The sequence below is a fragment of the Mugil cephalus genome, chromosome 8, assembly GCF_022458985.1.
Source record: "Mugil cephalus isolate CIBA_MC_2020 chromosome 8, CIBA_Mcephalus_1.1, whole genome shotgun sequence".
Lineage (NCBI taxonomy): Eukaryota > Metazoa > Chordata > Actinopteri > Mugiliformes > Mugilidae > Mugil > Mugil cephalus.
The window spans coordinates 24,142,855-24,161,455 of NC_061777.1; the positions used below are offsets into that span (position 1 = coordinate 24,142,855).

At 40.2% G+C, this 18,601-nt stretch overlaps 1 long non-coding RNA gene across 1 annotated transcript in view; it reads right to left on the minus strand.

Moving 5' to 3' along the window:
• Positions 1–10,872: 10,872 nt before the first annotated feature.
• Positions 10,873–18,601, minus strand: part of LOC125012550 — an 84,275-nt gene continuing 76,546 nt past the window's right edge. Inside the window, exon 3 of the long non-coding RNA XR_007113297.1 lies at positions 10,873–10,985. This is a non-coding gene — a long non-coding RNA (uncharacterized LOC125012550). The remainder of the gene's footprint in view (positions 10,986–18,601) is intronic.

Genomic DNA, 18,601 nt, shown 5'->3' on the forward strand with positions numbered 1-18,601 from the left:
TAATGCTTCATAACTGACAATGATAAAACAATTTACTACCTCAAAAATACTATCAAACACATTAAGCCATGACATACTATCAGACTGAAGTCAAAATGTGGGAGACGATAATCAGAACCCCAACACATGCAGGCACACACACAAGCATTTCGCTTAAAGAAATCTCAGTGAAAACACAAGCTTCAGATACTCCCCGTCTCCACAATGTTGTATAAGAAATCAGCTCCACTACACCTCTCAGTGTCTGCTTCATCATCTTTGTGGATCCCACTTCGGGGGATTATGTTCGGCATTTATTAGATGGATTTCTCTCTTTGCCTGCAGGCAAATACAAGGGAACAAACAATTCATAACCCAAGCCTACTGGATACATATCAAAACAGTACATGACAAATAAGCCTGTCAAAGCCTTTCCTAATCTTTTTATTGAGACATAATGAATTGGTTGTCAACGTTACAGAACAGGATTCAGATGGAGTGACGTGTCGTGAGGTTGGATTTGTCTGGAAGGATGATGTCCATTTCAATTTCTTACTATGGGACACAATTGGTAATGACTCAGACATGCTAGCTGTATTCATTTGAAACACTATAGTTTCCCAAAACACTATAGTTTGCTGTTGACAAGCCAAGTTGGGATGCCAAACAATACCACAAAGGCAGTCACTGTTGGTCATGTCCATAAATACAGCTCTGAAGATGGCTCATTGACATGTTTATTAAAAATGCGTTTACTTTGTGATATGTTAAATATCTCTGCTGGAAATGGTCATTAGAAGAAGGTAAATTGTGGCCAGATAAGCTGTGGCATTCAAACCATGATTGATTGGTATTGAGGGCCCCACGGTGGGCCAAGAGACACATACTCCACACCCTTTATTAATTTTTATTTATTAGCTTAAGTAATAAAAAATGAATACTGAACAGATCAATAAAATAACAAAGCATACAGTACATTAAGAAGATAAAAAAATATGAAGTTTGAGATAGGAATGTGCAGCAGATAGGGAGCAACCAATTGAAACTGGATTTGCTGTTGCGGTTAGAAGTAGAGAATGTAGTTTATTTTATTGAACTTACTTTCCCATGGGAAGACAGAGTTGAGGAGGCTAATGAGTGCAAGCTAGATATGTGGAGAAGGCAGCATAAGATGAACAGCCATGAATTTGTGGCAAAATTTACCCTTACTTAATCTCTCTTGTTCTGATCAGTTGGACTGGGTTTCTAAATGAGATGTTGGCTGACATGTAGTCATATCCCGTCACTTCTTACTTACTGCTGTTGGCTAGGCTAGTTAGCTGGTGTCTTCTTGTTGTTAGCTAGTTGGTAGCTGACTGCTAGCCTGCTGGTTGGTTTTTCAGTTGTACTGGGCTTCTAAATGTGTTTTGCCTCGGATCTTGGCACAAGGGCTTGTAACATCTCATCCTGTGTAATAATGAGTGCAGGAAGAACCAAAAAAAATGACATTGTTCAGCAGATGCTCTGTGAATGGGAAAAAACTGTTCGCCATGCGAGTAGGAGAGGGGAGACCAGCAGCCTGGAATGTTGACACAAGTTAGGTTTGATGCTAACACCTCAAACAATACAGATTAATCCAATCAGACCTGTGGGCTTAAACAGTAATTTAATTAAGCAAACATATCTGTCTTTAGGTCTCACACCTTAGGTCTCGATCCAAACAGACAAACACATGAGGGAATGAAATCATTCCCCAGTAATGTGAACAAGCAACACTGTAATTATTGTCTGTATAGTCAAAAACATGGAAAAATACAGAGCAACACAAAAATTTTAATGTGGCATTCCATGGAAAATAAAAGTTGCCTGTTACTAATGACTCAATAAAAGATCAGCTGTAAAGCCAGGGTTTGGTCACACACAGGGACATTGGCCACAGGGACATTATCAAAATGAGTTAGCATCTGACATCCTCATTGTCAACTCAGGGTTCATTAAACATCTTTGGGACCGGGATGCACAACTGGGAGTCCGTGGCCGTAGCTGGATAAGGACTGCGTGCTCATATCAGCAGAAACATCAGAAGCCAAAATTTGAATATCAGACACCTTATTAATTCACAACCTCTCACAAATGTTGGAACAGAAGGGGATGGCTAACATGAGCTAAGAAGTCAAGATGGAGGAGAGGAAGAAATGAGCTTTCAGAGAGAGAGAGGGCAGAGAGATACAAAACGACAGTTAAAGAAGTGCAGCGGAAACTTCTTTTTAAGATAAGAAAGACTTCTCCAACAACAGATAACAGCAAGGAACAGAGAGAGTGGGGAGTAAAAGCTACTGTATATAGATAGTATATGGAGAGTGGCTTTCAATGGATTTGCAAGTGTGGGGGGTTATAATCCAACCTGCTGCCAATATTAGATATTACGTGTCAGCCATCCAACATTTGAACTTGGGGGAGATATTATCACAAGGGGGAAAAATATTCAAATGAGCACCAGATAAAAAATGAAAAGCTGAAGTTGGACTCAGAAGCAGAAGTCCAAATTACTGGGCTGAATCAATCTTCACAGCCAGGTACCTTCAAAAATAATTAAAAAATAATAATAATAATATTAACAGGAGTTCAAAGACTGAGTGGGTTGAAGATGTGTCGTGTCACACCGTTTTATTCTTCCTCCCTTCTCCCGGATGCTAAGCTCTCGTGTGTCACTCCTGACGCCCCTGCTGGAGCTTGTGACAGCAGATTATGAAGGGGATGTGTTGACGACGGCGTGAGCAATATGACTGGCGTGACCTCTGCTGCTCGCTGCAGATTGCCTCGCAAAGTGTCACATTTGCACAGGGTGGACGAGGGTGGGAGACTCGGGGCGACCATTCATTAGAAAGTGACGTGCCTCTCTGTGACGGGGCTCCGTCTCCAGCACCTATTCTTTATTTTTTGTGACTCGACCTGTCAGCGCCCCGCGTTCAGCATCCGGAGTGTGCGCAGGTGGTGTATGGGCTAACGTGAAATGAACAATCAAAAAAAGATCATAGCAGGTGATTTTCCTCTGCCTGGGCCCTTTTCTCTCAGAATGTCAGCCTGGTAATTCCTTTGCATATATCAAGTGATGTGAGCCACGTGAATGTCTATCACAACCGGCAAACTTAAATTTACATTTCTTCATATATACAGGTGCTGGCCAGTAAATTAGAATATCATCAAAAAGTTGAATTATTTCAGTAATTCCATTCAAAAGGTGAAACTTGTATACTGTATACTTTCCTTCCACACATAGTGATATATTTCAAGTGTTTATTCATTTTCATTTTTATTATTACAACTGACAGCTAATGAAAACACCAAATTCAGTATCTCAGAAAATTAGAATATTCTGAAAAGGCCAATGAAAAAAATGTTTTTTTTAGAAATGTTGGCCAACTGAAAAGAATGAACATGAAAAGCATGCGCATGTATAGCACTCAATACTTAGTCGGGGCTCCTTTTGCCTCAATCACTGCATTAATGCGGCGTGGCATGGACTCGATCAGTCTGTGGCACTGCTCAGGTGTTATGAGAGCCCAGGTTGCTCTGATAGTCGTCTTCAGCTCCTCTGCATTGTTGGGTCTAGCGCATTGCATCTTCCGCTTCACAATACCCCATAGATTTTCTATGGGGTTAAGGTCAGGCGAGTTTGCTGGCCAATCAAGGACAGGGATACCATGGTCCTTGAACCAGGTACTGGTGGTTTTGGCACTGTGTGCAGGTGCCAAGTCCTGTTGAAAAGTGAAATCTGCATCTCCATAAAGTTGGTCAGCAGCAGGAAGCATGAAGTGCTCTAAAACTTCCTGGTAGACAGCTGCATTGACCTTGGACCTCAGGAAACAGAGTGGGCCAACACCGGCAGATGACATGGCACCCCACACCATCACTGACGGTGGAAACTTTACACTGGACCTCATGCAACGTGGATTCTGTGCTTCTCCGCTCTTCCTCCAGACTCTGGGTCCTTGATTTCCAAAGGAAATGCAAAATTTGCTTTCATCAGAAAACATAACTTTGGACCACTCAGCAGCAGTCCAGTCCTTGGCCCAGGCGAGACGCTTCTTACGCTGTTTCTTGTTCAAGAGTGGCTTGACACACGGAATGCGACAGCTGAATCCCATGTCTTTCATGCGTCTCTTCGTGGTGGTTCTTGAAGCGCTGACTCCAGCTGCAGTCCACTCTTTGTGGATCTCCCCCACATTTTTGAATGGGTTTGTCGTCACAATTCTCTGCAGGGTGCGGTTATCCCTAGAGCTTGTACACTTTTTTCTACCACATTTTTTCCGTCCCTTCGCCTGTCTGTTAATGTGCTTGGACACAGAGCTCTGCGAACAGCCAGCTTCTTTAGCAATCAACTTTTGTGTCTTGCCCTCCTTGTACAAGGTGTCAATGGTCGTCTTTTGGACAACTGTTAAGTCAGAAGTCTTCCCCATGATTGTGGAGCCTTCAGAACAAGACTGAGGAACCTTTTAAAGGCCTTTGCAGGCGTTTTGAGTTAATCAGCTGATTAGTGTGGCACCAGGTGTCTTCTATATTGAGCCTTTTCAGAATATTCTAATTTTCTGAGATACTGAATTTGGTGTTTTCATTAGCTGTCAGTTGTAATAATAAAAATGAAAATGAATAAACACTTGAAATATATCACTATGTGTGGAAGGAAAGTATACAGTATACAAGTTTCACCTTTTGAATGGAATTACTGAAATAATTCAACTTTTTGATGATATTCTAATTTACTGGCCAGCACCTGTATATATATTTGTGTGATACATCATCTGTGGCATATGCAGGGCTTCATGCAGGGGTTGGCTTTTGTAAGGATCTGGTGAATAGTGAACATCTGAAGACAGGTATTAGAGACATGTTAGATGAAGTCAGGGTCTGACTGTTCAGAGGTTAGATGAATATTCATTGATGTTTGTGATGTTTCACTCATTCAGGGATACAGGAGCTGTCTCAATAGAGAGCGCCACACTAGACCAGTCAATCTAAGCTTCCTGTACACAGTAGGATTATTTAACGCAAAATGTTAATAATGATGTATATGTATGAATAGCACTAGGCTGAGTTTAATATAGAACACATATAGTAGGTAGGTGGTCCCTACTTTATCTCTCCAACAGTAATGGGGTCCTTGGCCTAAAAAACTTTAATTACCCCTGCTTTAGAACACTCTTTTACAATATTTTTCTCTCCAACAATTACAACTTTTACAATATCTTTCCTTTTTTTGTACAAAATTACAGATAAAATTAACAACTATTTATAACAACACTTCGTAATGGTTTTATCCATATTTTTTCTTTTTTTTTTTGGATCTTTCTCAGCCTCTGAAAGAACATTTCCAGTGCCTCTTGATATGCAACATTGGACACATCTGGCCCATTTATGGAGATCTGCATGCAGGCTGCAAGATGGTCCCGCTGCAACCTACTGCAGATTTTTGTCGACTGCGGACTGTAAAGCTTGAAAAGATACCTTAAAGCAGGGAATCCCACTGTAAGAGGTATTTCTTAGGAGATTTCTTAGGAATACTTCCTCTCTGGCAGCATTACAGCAGAGCTATTGTGGCTACTACTAGCAGCAGAGTTTATGTTTGTGGGGCGCCACCCAATATAATGGGAAACACAAGGTTTTGGCAGGCACAGTCTGATGTGCGACTTGTGGCACATTTTATGCACTTCCAATTAAAGGGAAGTTACTTGACAGCCTGTTTACAGGCTCTCACTTGTGTAATCTACCTGCAGAGGACCACTGGAATCTTGCATCTGAAAAAGTTAGAGCTGATCATTAATGGCCACAATAAAAAAAACGAAAGGGATGTTCAGTCTGGTGAGCCTTTGGTATGCTCTAGTTCCACCCGGCTTCTATTCACACAAAGAGATCACTCATCATCTGACATATATATCCATCCATGGATTAAATTTTGGTCTTGACTCGTCAAAAAATCTTTCCCCCCCAGCAAGGTCATTGGACGTCTGGTTTGTGATGAGAGATTAAAAGGAAAGCGGTGAGTCAGGAGAAATTATACTGAGTCTTTTAGCGTGAAACAGCATTGAAATTTATAAGCGTGAAAATGAGGAGGGTTGGAATATGGTACGTGATGGGGGAGGGCAAAAGGCGAAATGCCAACGATAACGCTACGTAGATAAAAGAAACAAGTGTATCTTCAAAATAATGGGCCTAGATTATTATTTTTCCAAACAGGAACATATTGATATTCGAGTCATTCTCCACTGTTGATGCAAGAGCACTACAAAACATAAAAGAGAAGGGCTACTCAGAACACTTAATGCTTGGCAATGAATACATCGGGGACAGGACTGTCTGTTGTATAAATTACACTAATCCACTACATACATTTCTAATATGAGTGAGCAACATAGAATATAGAAGGTACAAAAAGTCCTACTCATTAAGCTACTCCTTCAGTCATGTTGAGCTGATTTGGTCCAGATTTGTAGCTGATGGTGGCAATTTCATTTGTATTTTAAGAAATAAAATTAGTAGCAAATGCAACAAAGAATATACTGAACCACTGAAAACATTCATCTGTAGGGAGAAAATGAAATCAGACACCGTTCTTGCTGTACTTTGATGAGATGTGAATTTTTGACACTACCCAATAGCAAGCAGTCACCATAACAAAGTTGGACCAAAAGTGAAGCCAAAGCAGCACTGGTCATAAGCTCCAAGCCTTCATGTTAATCAGTCAAACTAAAAGACTAAAATACATTTCAAATCTTTTTTTAATGATGGTTTTAAGCACTTCAGTTTAGTTTTAGTCAGCTATTTGATGGTATAGAAACAAGATCATGATCATGACCAGTTACCATGTCAACAGCTCAGTGAAGCAGTCCAGTGAGACTGTGAGAGATGGGGAAATAAATAAATAAGTACAGTTCATAAACCAACATTTCTTTGTAACTGGTGGAGGTAGAGCAGAGCTCTGTATGAATTAGAAGAAAACGTGAGTGAGTCTAGAGGAAGTGTGGGCAAGTCATGGATAATGTGTGGCTTCACTCTTGGACCGTACTGCATAGACTCTGGGCCAGATCTACTAAAAGTTTGCATGTATAAAAACATGTGCAAATCCATTGCACCCGCAAAAAAAACGTACAAACTGATTTACTAACAGCGCGCACTGTGGGGTTGTGTCTTTCAAAGGTGCAAAATAGCGTGTTGGCATCTATTTGCATATTTGTCTCATTGAATATGCAATATGGGGCGTTTACACGCAATTTTGCTTGTGCTGGGAGGCTCCCGGCTCAAAACTTGTAAGATGGCATCGCCTGTATCCCCAGGAAAATAAAGTCAGTTTGGTCAATGCAAGGAATGGAGGACACATTGTCCATATTTACACATTCTATGGTTGGGACCTGTGCATGAGAAATGTCATTTGTTCTGTCTGTCAATTTCCCTTAGATTAGATGGCACGTGATGGAGAGAATACAAAGAGTTAGTCATTATTATGACGGAATCTTGCCCGTTGTGCACTGACTCTGGGGTGTTGGCCTTTGTATGTATTTAGCCGCACTACTATAGAGGGCCAAACTAAAAGTCTCTGCAAAAGAAAGAAAGCTTCATTAAAAAGTGTAACTCACGTTTATGCAAAAAAAAAGAAAGAATGTAGGTTATTTTGTAAAATCCAATGCACACTATACTGCCAAAAGTATTCACTCACCATTCAAATAACTGAATTGGGTGAATAAAATCAAGCACCTACTCATGCAGACTGCTTCTACAAACATTTGTGAAACAATGGGTCGCTCTCAGGAGCTCAGTGAATTCCAGCGTGGTACTGTGATAGGATGCCACCTGTGCAACAAGCCCAGTCGTGAAATTTCCAGCCTACTAAATATTCCACAGTCAACTGTCAGTGGTATTATATATATTATATATATAAAGTGGAAGTTGATTGGGAACGACAGCAACTCAGCCTCAAAGTGGCCCGTGTACACACATATCATGAAATGTTTAACACTAGTGGTCATTAATCGAGTAATCAGCTCCGATAAGGTTCTGCCTAGGCCTAAAGCTCCTTTTATATGAAAATATGCAGTTTATGGTAATAAAAAGTGTGGTCTCTTATCACATTAAAAACATTAGATTACAACTAAATTATTTAATAATGTGACTCAAAATAATGATTCAAGGAGATTTTATACATGTAAAATTAGGTTCCTAGTTAATTTCACTTCTCTTACCTCTCTTTTCTTTTTTTTCTTCGTTACCTTGGACATGTTATTCTTCAGCCATCTATCCACGGTTTTCACCTCTCCAAATAAATTAAATGTTATACTTGGAAAAAATTCAATTTTCCTCGTTATTAAGTGAGTTAAAGTTGGGTGTTGATGATTTCCAGGGGCAACAGTGGCCCATCAAGAAATAATCGCCATTGAATATTGGCGATTTGCCAATAAAGTATTCAAGAGAGCTGTGTTCTAATTTTCATCAAACAAGCTTTTCTCTTTCTTTGTCTCCCTACCCTGTGTTTCATCTTCAGCTTTTCTTTTGTTTGTCTCCTCCCCGGGGTTTTCTGACACCTTCGATATGCCTCCACATTATCACTTTACAACTATGTACTCTCCAGAGAACGCCTTAATACAGTCAGTCACAAATGGACCAATGATCAAACACTGTGCGCATGCAATGAATGGGAGTTGTAGTATCGTAGTCTCACTTTGCATTTCAGATGCCGTATCACAAAACTACAATTAAAAAAAGTATATAAAATTCAGCCTGCCAAAGTGGCTAGTGGGAGTGGCTGTGCTACCTGCCACTGCTGAAATGCACCCACATTTGGTGGGCTGGCAGGTGTTAAACTCAAGCCCTGGATGTCACTTAAGTTCATATGCATGTAATGGCACGCGAGAGAATATGTACGGAAATATAGTGTATACTGCCTGGCCAAAAAAAAAAAAAAGCCACCACCTGGATTTAACTAAGCAAATAGATACAAGTCTCCTGCATGGGTGATTATCTGCTGGCATCATCAGCTGGCAACAAGTTATTTAACCCCAACTGATGCCATGAATATCTTCTCATTTCTTAAACAACCATGTCAACATATATCCTGTGGACGTGGAAAAGATGTTAGTCTGTTTGAGAAGGGTCAAATCATTGGCAAGCATCAAGCAGAGAAAATATCTAAGAAACTGCTAAAATTGGGTCAAGAACTGTCCAACATATTATTAAATATTGGAAGGATAGTCGGGAACCATGGTCTCCAAGGAAGAAATGTGTTTGGAAAATGGTGATCAGCGCTCACTTAAATATAGCCCTGAGCTCTACCACTGTTTTTCCTCTATTTGAGTGAAAGTAAGAGCATTTCCACACTGCCAAAGGAACTCAAGGGATTGGGACTGAACAGCCATGTACCCTAAAGAAAACCACTAATCAGTGAGGCTAACCGGGAAAGAAAGGCTTCAGTTTGCTAGGGAGCATAAAGATTGGACTGGAAGAAGGTCATTGGTCTGATGAGTCCAGATTGTGTTCCAGAGTGATGGGACATCAGGGCAAGAAGAGAGGCAGATGAAGTCATGCTCCCATCATGCCTAGTGTCTGTACCAGCCTGTTGGGGCAGTGCTATGATCTGGGGCTGCTGCAGTGGCTCTGGTCTAGGGTTCAGTAACATTCTGCCCAAATAATGAGGTCAGCTGACTACCTGAGTATACTGAATGATTATGGCATCAATGGAGTTTTTCTTCCCTGATGACATGGACATATTCCAAGATGACAATGAAAGGATTCATGGGCCAAATTATAAAAGAGTGGTTCAGGGAGCATGAGACATCAGTCCAGAGTCCAGACCTTAACCCCACTGAGTGATTAACCCCCGTTTGCAAATAGGCCACTCCCATCACCAATACAAGATCTTGGTGAATTAATGCAACACTAGATGGAAATAAATCTTGTGACATTGCAGAAGCTTGTTTTTGAAACAATGCCACAGTGAACGCTGCTGGAATCAAAGAGTGTGCAACTTTTTTTTTTTTGGCCAGGCAGTGTATATTATTGTGTTATTTGTGGCCTTGGACAAACGCCATTTTCTGCAGGCCTCAGGCTTTCACTGGATAAATGTCAAAGCTTGACAAAAGAGACCTGACATGACATAACGGCAATGTGGCACAGAGGAGCCAGCACTGATGCAGTTATTAGAATTAAGCATCTAAAACTAAAAGGAAAACACCACCACACTACGCAGTGTGTTTTATGTATATGGAGAACACAGTTAAAACACTTTAAGTACACAGGCAAAGTCAGTGCCTGTGGCTGTGGAGAAGAAGCCATTTGGAGGCATGAATCAGAAAACATTTGGTAGAACACAAAGGGTACAACAGATTGCAGATAAATCCAAAAGTAACCTGGAATCTTAAACCAAACTGTTTTAAAAAGCACAATAATTACCTTTCAGATCTCTAGCAGACATTAGATAAGTTTCAGCTGTGGATGTTAGGAATTCATCATGACCCTAGAGTAATAAAGTAAAAGATCTTGTCTTTATTTTGCTAAAACCCACCAGTTCATCTTTCATGTTTGAGGATTCAAGTGGAAGAAGAGTTCATCTAAACTGCACAGGTGTCTTAAAAACCACAGAAATGATGCGGTGTGTGCAGGAAATATTTTCCTTGTGTACCACAGAATGAGCTTCATTGTGGCAGTGAAACCCGATACTCAATCTAACACAGTCGCAATCAACACTATTATATTCAGTGTATGGCTGCTTGAAGAACACCAGCAATAGAGGTTCAATCCAACAAATGATTAGTATTGTAACATCATCGTGTTTAATAACTTATTTTGTGAATAAGTGCGACTTACCTTCCTGTTTTCCTCAGTCTGCCTCGTCTACTTGAACTTCTCCTTCAGACAGTGATTCTCTACGTTCCCCAGAGACTCACCCACAATTGCTGCACCCTGCTGCGTTTTATTTGTAGGTGGAGGAGCTGGTAACAACAGCGGTGGCGCCAGTGAAGGTGCTGAAGTAGCGTCTTTAGCTGAAAAACACAAGACATAATACTTGCTTCCATTTACTCTGTAGTGCATTTCGCTCTGTTGCAGAGAAATAGGTGTCTTTGTCTGTTGTTTCTTGATTGTTTCTTGCAGTGGAATATTTAGTATGTGGAAGACTATGAAAACAAGGCTTGACTCTTTGATTGTCCTGGATGTTTATCGTTCTCTTTCATGAAGAAGTTAGAGTTTTTGCTATTAAACCACACAGTAGCAACTGAAAACATCTCCACCTTTGGTCACGACAAATTTACTGCCACAGAGGAAAACAGATTTAGAAATGGAGGGTAAAACATATTCACTTCAGAAAGTCCTCTCAGTTTTTACATTTGTATTTTTGTAAGTACAATTTTAAACAGAAAATTGTGGAATTTGAGCACTGCTGAGAAGGTCAACCTGGGTGGGGTGACTCACCAGTGACACACCAAACTGATTTTAAAGAAATACTGGCAACCAAGGTCCACAGTGATTTCACCTTACGTTGACTGTGTCTGAAAAAGTTTCACTTGAACACATCACAAAAACTACAGCCAATGGCACATTCACAGCAAATGTGTCAAAGATCAGGAAACCGGCGGTGCTACTATGAGCTGAAGGCTAGGAACCAAGGGAGAGCTACAAAGTGTCGTCGTACGGAGCTGGCCTCCTGAATCATGCTGATCAGTTGCTCTACAGTTTACTCCTTATAAATCACCATGTTGTTGTGGAAATATTCCTGTATTTGATTGTTCAGATTAGATTAAGAGCCAAAATGAGGAAAAACACTGTGTGGCAAATCTGTTGTTTTGCAAGTCCTCTAAACTGATCAGTCAATCTGAGTGATCACTCACTGAACTGGTCCGCTGAAGGCCGCGACACAAGACTTGTACCAACAGTAGCACTGGGAAATATGACAAAAATGTATATCATGGCATTTTTCAAAACTCAGATGGTATCATGGTATTTTTTTTTTATGCGCATCATGTGTTAACAACATTTTCAACTGGTTGAGAGAAGAATTAGTGCAGTAGATTGACTAAGGATAGAATATTTTACTGTGATGATGAGTAAATATTGTAGAATAACCCAGTGTGACAGGTTTGCGTGGCCCTGTGTTAGCACTCAGAGATAAATAAAAAAATAAATGTTATCAAGATGAAATGAACAGACAGGGACAGTTACGGTTTCATTTATTTTTCACATTTCACATTTTTCACATTTATCCATAATTAAATATATTTAAACTGCTATGTCTGTAATGTCAATAGCAGTTTGACAACAACTTTAATAATTGTAGTCTGTGCGAAACCTTTTTTTTTTTTTCTCTCATTAATAAAGCTAAAATGGGGGACATTTTTGGGGACAGCTTTTGCCGGGGGACAGGTCATCCAAACTGGAGACTGTCCCCAGAAATCAGGGGGGATGTCTGGTCACCCCAAACAACCAACATGGCACTTTTTTTTTTTTTGGCACGAGTCTTCACCACCTCACAGTGATGTAGTTGATGTATTTCAACTAGACCACTGGGCCATCTTCAAAGTAGTGCTTCCAAACACGGATACAACTACGGTAGTTGCATGCGTGTTTGGTAGCGCTACAGTGACAATGGTCCAGTATGAAACACTGTCTTGTGGAGTGTTTCAAACACTGTGTAATCAAACACACTGGTATGCCGGTATATTCAGAAATTCAAAAACGGAAACAAATACCAGTATACAGTATGGACCGGTATACTGCCCAGCCCTAACCAACAATATAGGACACAGGAAAAAATAGTTCCACATTTGCTCAACAACAGCCAGGCAAAAAGTCTTCTTTTTGAGGATGCACCTGAACACAATTTGGAACACCACCGCAAAGGGGTTGAACACTTTTGTAAATGACAGAGTTAATTTTTGTTTACTTTGGAAAAACTTCTATAAAGTGCCTGCACTGAGTATGGAATGATGGGAACTAGGAATTTTATCCATTTGAAATCACATCTACAAAGCGGCCAATTATGCAAAAAAGGGAAAGGGTTTGGAATACTTTCAGAAGCGACTGTATGTTTCTAGAAATAAGGTATTATTCATTTAAACCCTACCCCACACTGATATTTACAAAACAAAAAAAAAAAAAATTCTCACTATGTTGATAGACTGGCTAGATTTAATGCCACATTGAATTCAGACATTTTTCATTTGAAAGATAGAGGCAGTGGCTGAAACAAGACTTTTCACGTCTTTTATTGCTTTGTGATGATTCATTTCAGCATGGTAAACCAGTGTGCTCCATTTGCCTGAACGCGTCCATCTATTTCTTCTTTCTCTGACACAATGGGACTGATTAAAAGGACAAAATTGATAGCCGCTGGCAGTGCTAATTCCCTGCACGCTAACAGTGAGAAGAATTCCTGTTACCATAGCTGACCTTCTCTGATGTAACACACACACACACACACACACACACACACACACACACATATTACCCATCTCTGGTGGACCTACAGGTAAGTCCATTTATTTGGCCAAATAGATCCTGAAAAACCTTTCATTGTACGCTTGTGTAATGGCTCTGCCTTAGAAAATGGTCTTTATGGAATAATGTCGCATGACTTCACACAGAAAAATAGTGTCATTTAGCTCCTGTCTGCCGTCCTCGTGATCAATGATTGTTCCTTGATGAAACAGAAATCACAAGTTCACTTGCAGTAGCAGCCAAGCTGAGTGGCATAGTATTGAGGAGCCTTCATTTAAGCTGTTAATAATGCATCAACACAAACTCAGCAGCAGCAGCAGTGGTAACAAAACTCTGCTAAATCTGACTAACAGGGTTGTCAGGGCCAATTACCTGAAGCGGTACAGCACAATCTTCAAGTGGTTTTAAAAAACCCCCACTTGTTTTAGTGAAGACCAAAAGCTGTTCATCAGTGTTTTGTAAAGAAATGCGGCACAAAGCATGGCCCACATTTCAAGGTCCTGAGGAAATTGAGTGGAATTGATGTTATCCTGCCCTTTCTCATCTGCGCAGCCTTGAAAGCACTGTGTATGAAACACTGGGCTCGGCTCTGTTTTGCGAATCTGCCAAGATTTCAACACAAATGACACAAAATATGAGGACAGGCAACACCCCAGCCGCCTATAGATTGGACAAATAGCCAATGTGGAGTCCAAAGGGAGAATATTTTCTGCAGCTTTTCTTTCTGAATGTGTAATGTCTGAGCTGAATGCAACATGAGCCTGGCCGCAGTGTCCAAGAAAGAATAATGGCAGGCACATTTACAAGTTTCATGTTGTTAGGCCTGAGATAAACTATTTCACTTTATGTAGTGCTTCGGTCATTAATCTTGGTGAATTGCACAGACAGTGCCTTCCCCTTCCATTTTATTTATCATAGCTTCACACAGGAGCCGGTTGCCCCCACCAAGCAGTAACCTTAAGCACAGCAGTGCTCCACTTCCTTGCCTTCAGCCTGCAGTGCTTGTTTTAGGGTCACACCTATTCTCCTTTTAACTGTGCGGATATAGTCTCAGAGAGGAGCTGTAATGGAACCAGAGATAGATTGTTGACACTTGCAGTAAAACTTCTGGAGTGAAGTGCATATAGTTGGGGTCCATGGGGAGGCTACAGTTAGCACCAGGCTACTCCTGGTGCCCCCTCTACCAAAGTCAGAAGATACCAGGCTTATAAGTACCCTGGTTAGGGGAATGGATATGCTGATGGCACATAAAGCAATATATTTTTGTCCCCATTACCCCTAGAAATGCACAAAACCTAAATATTGCAATAAAAAACTGGTAAAGGAAATGCCTACATTTTGAACCTCTCAAATATCGCTAGAACACTTTCACGTTCTCATGAGGTGGTTTTTCAGACGTATCGATATAAAGGTTTATCGCAGAACTGCAATGGAAACACTGGAATCATATGCAAATGATGCGAGGGATCATGTGACGAATTCTTCTGAAGTCCCTCTTCCTCAAAGTCTTGCGTGACAAGAATTTAAGAGTATTATGGGATATTGCCAGACGAGACTTTACGAAAGTTACACTCGAAAAACACCTTTCAATGGAAACACATACAAAGTCCAATTGTACTTTCAAAACTTCAGAAATATCGCTTTTATTTAGCAGAAAACTACAATGGAAACGCAGCAAGTGACAAGTGGTGACGTGTGTGGGCTAATTTGTAGATAAAGTTTCATATCGGAACATGTAAAGCCCCGATGCATCAATACAGTGAATTAGTAATGCGACTATTAAATACACGCAATTGAGCACATCTAATTCTCGCACAGTCTCCAAAAATAAGTTGTAATTCAATGTGCAATTGTCAGTAATGTGATTCTGTGGCAGCTTTGGCTTTGCTGTGAAATAAGTTGCAGTCCCACATAATCAGATTTCCCCTCCACAACCCCAGCTCAGATGTGTGAACGTAGATAACCCAAATGAGCTCTGATGCATGGCTCCGTCTCATAATGTGGGACGCATGAGTTTATCTCTTGGCTGTTAATATAGGTTGCAATGCTTAACAGCCAACAGTCTGGACTTAGTCCCTAGAGGCCTGCGGGGGGAATCCAAATGGTGATATTGACTTTGGGGGTATTATAGAAGACTACATTAAGTCAAGTCAGGGATGTGACATTGCAAAGAAACTAGCTGATGACACGGAGCTTATTCAGAGCCATCGCAGATCAATTGCACAGCTCAGACGCAGTGGAGATCCATCATATGCACTTATAATCCTGCTGACAGTACCAGCTTTCTGTCTCTTCTCATACATGACGTGTTTCCTAATGTCGGAGTGTAGTGGGCCTTGGGTTGCTTGTATAGTCGACTTACGACTAGCAGTATTATATACGATACAATACACTAAGCAGTAATGTTGCTGACAGAAAACTGAGGCAGCTGAACTTGGAGTTTTCTTGAAGACAGTTCATCCAAGTGGCTCCTTTAGTTTGAAATGCCTTTTATTTGGAACTCACAATTCGTTCAAGAAAACTCAAACTAGTCCCATTTGGCTTTGAATTAGACGTAACGCGACCTGGATGACTGAGAATCTTCACAGACATGTTGGTGACATTTGTTCCTTTCTGGATGTGCTCTCAAACATTAGAAGTTAGAGCTGGGTAATAATTACAGTGATTATTACCTCAGTGATTATTACAGTTGATCAGCCATGAGTCATGAGCGAGCCAGGATTATCTATGAATCACACTGTGACGACACAGTCACATCAGACTATAGTGAAACGTGTACAATTACCTGCTCTACAGTGGCTCGTGACATTTCAAAGGAACAATACAGTTTTCTTTGCATTAGAGCAGCTTCAAAGATGTGATGCTCACTCTTGTTAGACAAATTTTATTTCTTTTTAGGTTGGTTTAATTATTTTACATTTAATTTAAATATCTGAAATATCAGAATATATCAGGATGTAGACATTTCAGTTTGTTATGAACCCTAGTCTATTACACAGAAGACCTTTTTATCTATAGATATTATTTCTTTAACTGTGCATCAAGACAAATCCAGCTCATCTTGATAATCATTATTAGCAAGCTTTGCTATTCCAGCTGTAAGTACCACCATGACTTGTCGATTTTAAAATATCAATGTCAAAATCCTAGAAAATTCAAGTCGATGCATCATGATTTGTATCACTACTTGAGTAAAGTTTTTATAGTATGTGAGTCATGCTGGCAGTTTGTAAAATTATTTGGGCCTCATTGATAAATCTCTCCGCCCCAGAACCCCTCTGCCAGAAATCAGATTTTCATGTCAAAGAGCTGATGCCTCTGCTCTGGATAAGTCCAAACCCATGATTCAAAACATCACTGAGAATTGAGCTTGAAGATATTTTTCACCTCAGCAGCAGTAATTTGATACAAGAGACCAGGTTGAACCCCGAGTAAAGATTTTCTTCTTTAACAGCTCACGTCTCAAACCGGGAGCTTCATCTGTGAGCAGCGTAATATGTTACTGTAATCAGATTACATTAGTCTGTAACGCATTACTGTTGATAACATCAGTAATTTAATTACAGTTACGTATCAAAAATGATCTCGTTACTTGCACTTCTTTACTGGAGGAGCGAAAACACAAACCAAAGTCCCTTTCAGTGACATGTAGACTTGACTCGAGGGGAAGAAGAAGACGAGCAAGGAGACGCGACAGAAATGGAAACATCATCTGTGAGGTGGAAATTTTCCCACTACTTCCAATTTGTAGGAAATAAATAATGCTGACAGTGAAATGTAATCTGTGTCCAGGGCAGAAACAGTTTATCAGCCGCTGCGAACACGACTTCTAACCTGACCGAGCGCCTGCAGCAGCAGCACGCTGCCGTGAAGCTACTGGCTGCTGAGGATCGTCGGACTGACAGTGATGGTGACGAGATGGTGCTGCCAAATCTGACACCAACAAAACAGGCAGTCTTAGCACTTGGGCAGTCTGGTGCTGAGCCGAGGAGGAACAGACTGTCTGACAAACGATTTGAATGACTCCTCCTCATGAGGTAGAACCACTTCCTTGTCAGGAATGTTCAGTAAGATGGGGGAAAAAATAGCTGTAAAGCCATAGTTTGTTGAGTGAGCTACATTAAGTTTGGCTTGTTAAATACAGCTCAAATTACATTTCATATTCTATGTTGTTTTCCTTCGTATTCTCATCATCATCTAATATTGTCGTGAAGGCCAGATACTTCATTTATGTACAGATTTACAGATATAATTTTGAAGTTTCAAGTTACGTTGTATTGTAAAGTTTGACGAATGGACTGTAAATAGAAAGACATTTAATTAGGATACAGGTTTTAGAGATGAATTTAAATGACAAATTGTTCCCTTGTTCTGACACATTTTCTGTGAAATGTTTTCCTGAAGAGCATAAAAGAGCTTGTGTGCAAGTCATCTTTTCAGAATAAAGATTCATGCTTATTGAGGCAAATTGTTCAATGTTATGGTGTCAACTGGCAGTTTTCCAGTCTTCCAAAAAAAATAGATAGTGGAAACTCAGGCAATGGTAATATACTGGCTACCCAAGCCATTTCACTAGCTTCAGTAGCCATAGCAACCTGCCTAATGATATTGCTGTTATATCAACATGAATTTCTCATCATTTAATTTAAACAAGCGTTTTTGTTGTGGACATCAGTTCATAAATGAAAATCAAATAAAGAAAATACATTATTAAGAAGTTCTTGATTATGCTTGTAGAAAGGACATCTTCCTGCCTGTAAATCTATCCATTCTTTACCAATCAGATCAACATCCGCTGCTCTAAAACAACAATTGTGCCACGCTTGCAACCTGCATAGTTTGGTCAGCTGGTGGTATTTTAAAAGAAATAAAGATAATTTTTTCTCATCAGTTTATTGTATCTTGCCGTTGGTTGGTATGTTTTTTTTTTTTCATATTTTTCGTCATTTATTAATTTATTTTTGCCATCAATGAAACCAAGCATTGCAGATGTTTCTGACAAAAGCATCCTTTGTACCACTACAGATAATTGCAGGAAATGCCAACTTTCACCGAGTCTGATTTAACAATGGTGGAAAAAAAATGGACAAGAAGTACTTGGCCTAAGTTTGGTCATTGGAGCTGTACAGTGGGAGCAGAGAAGTATTCCAGCAGCGCAGAAATGCGA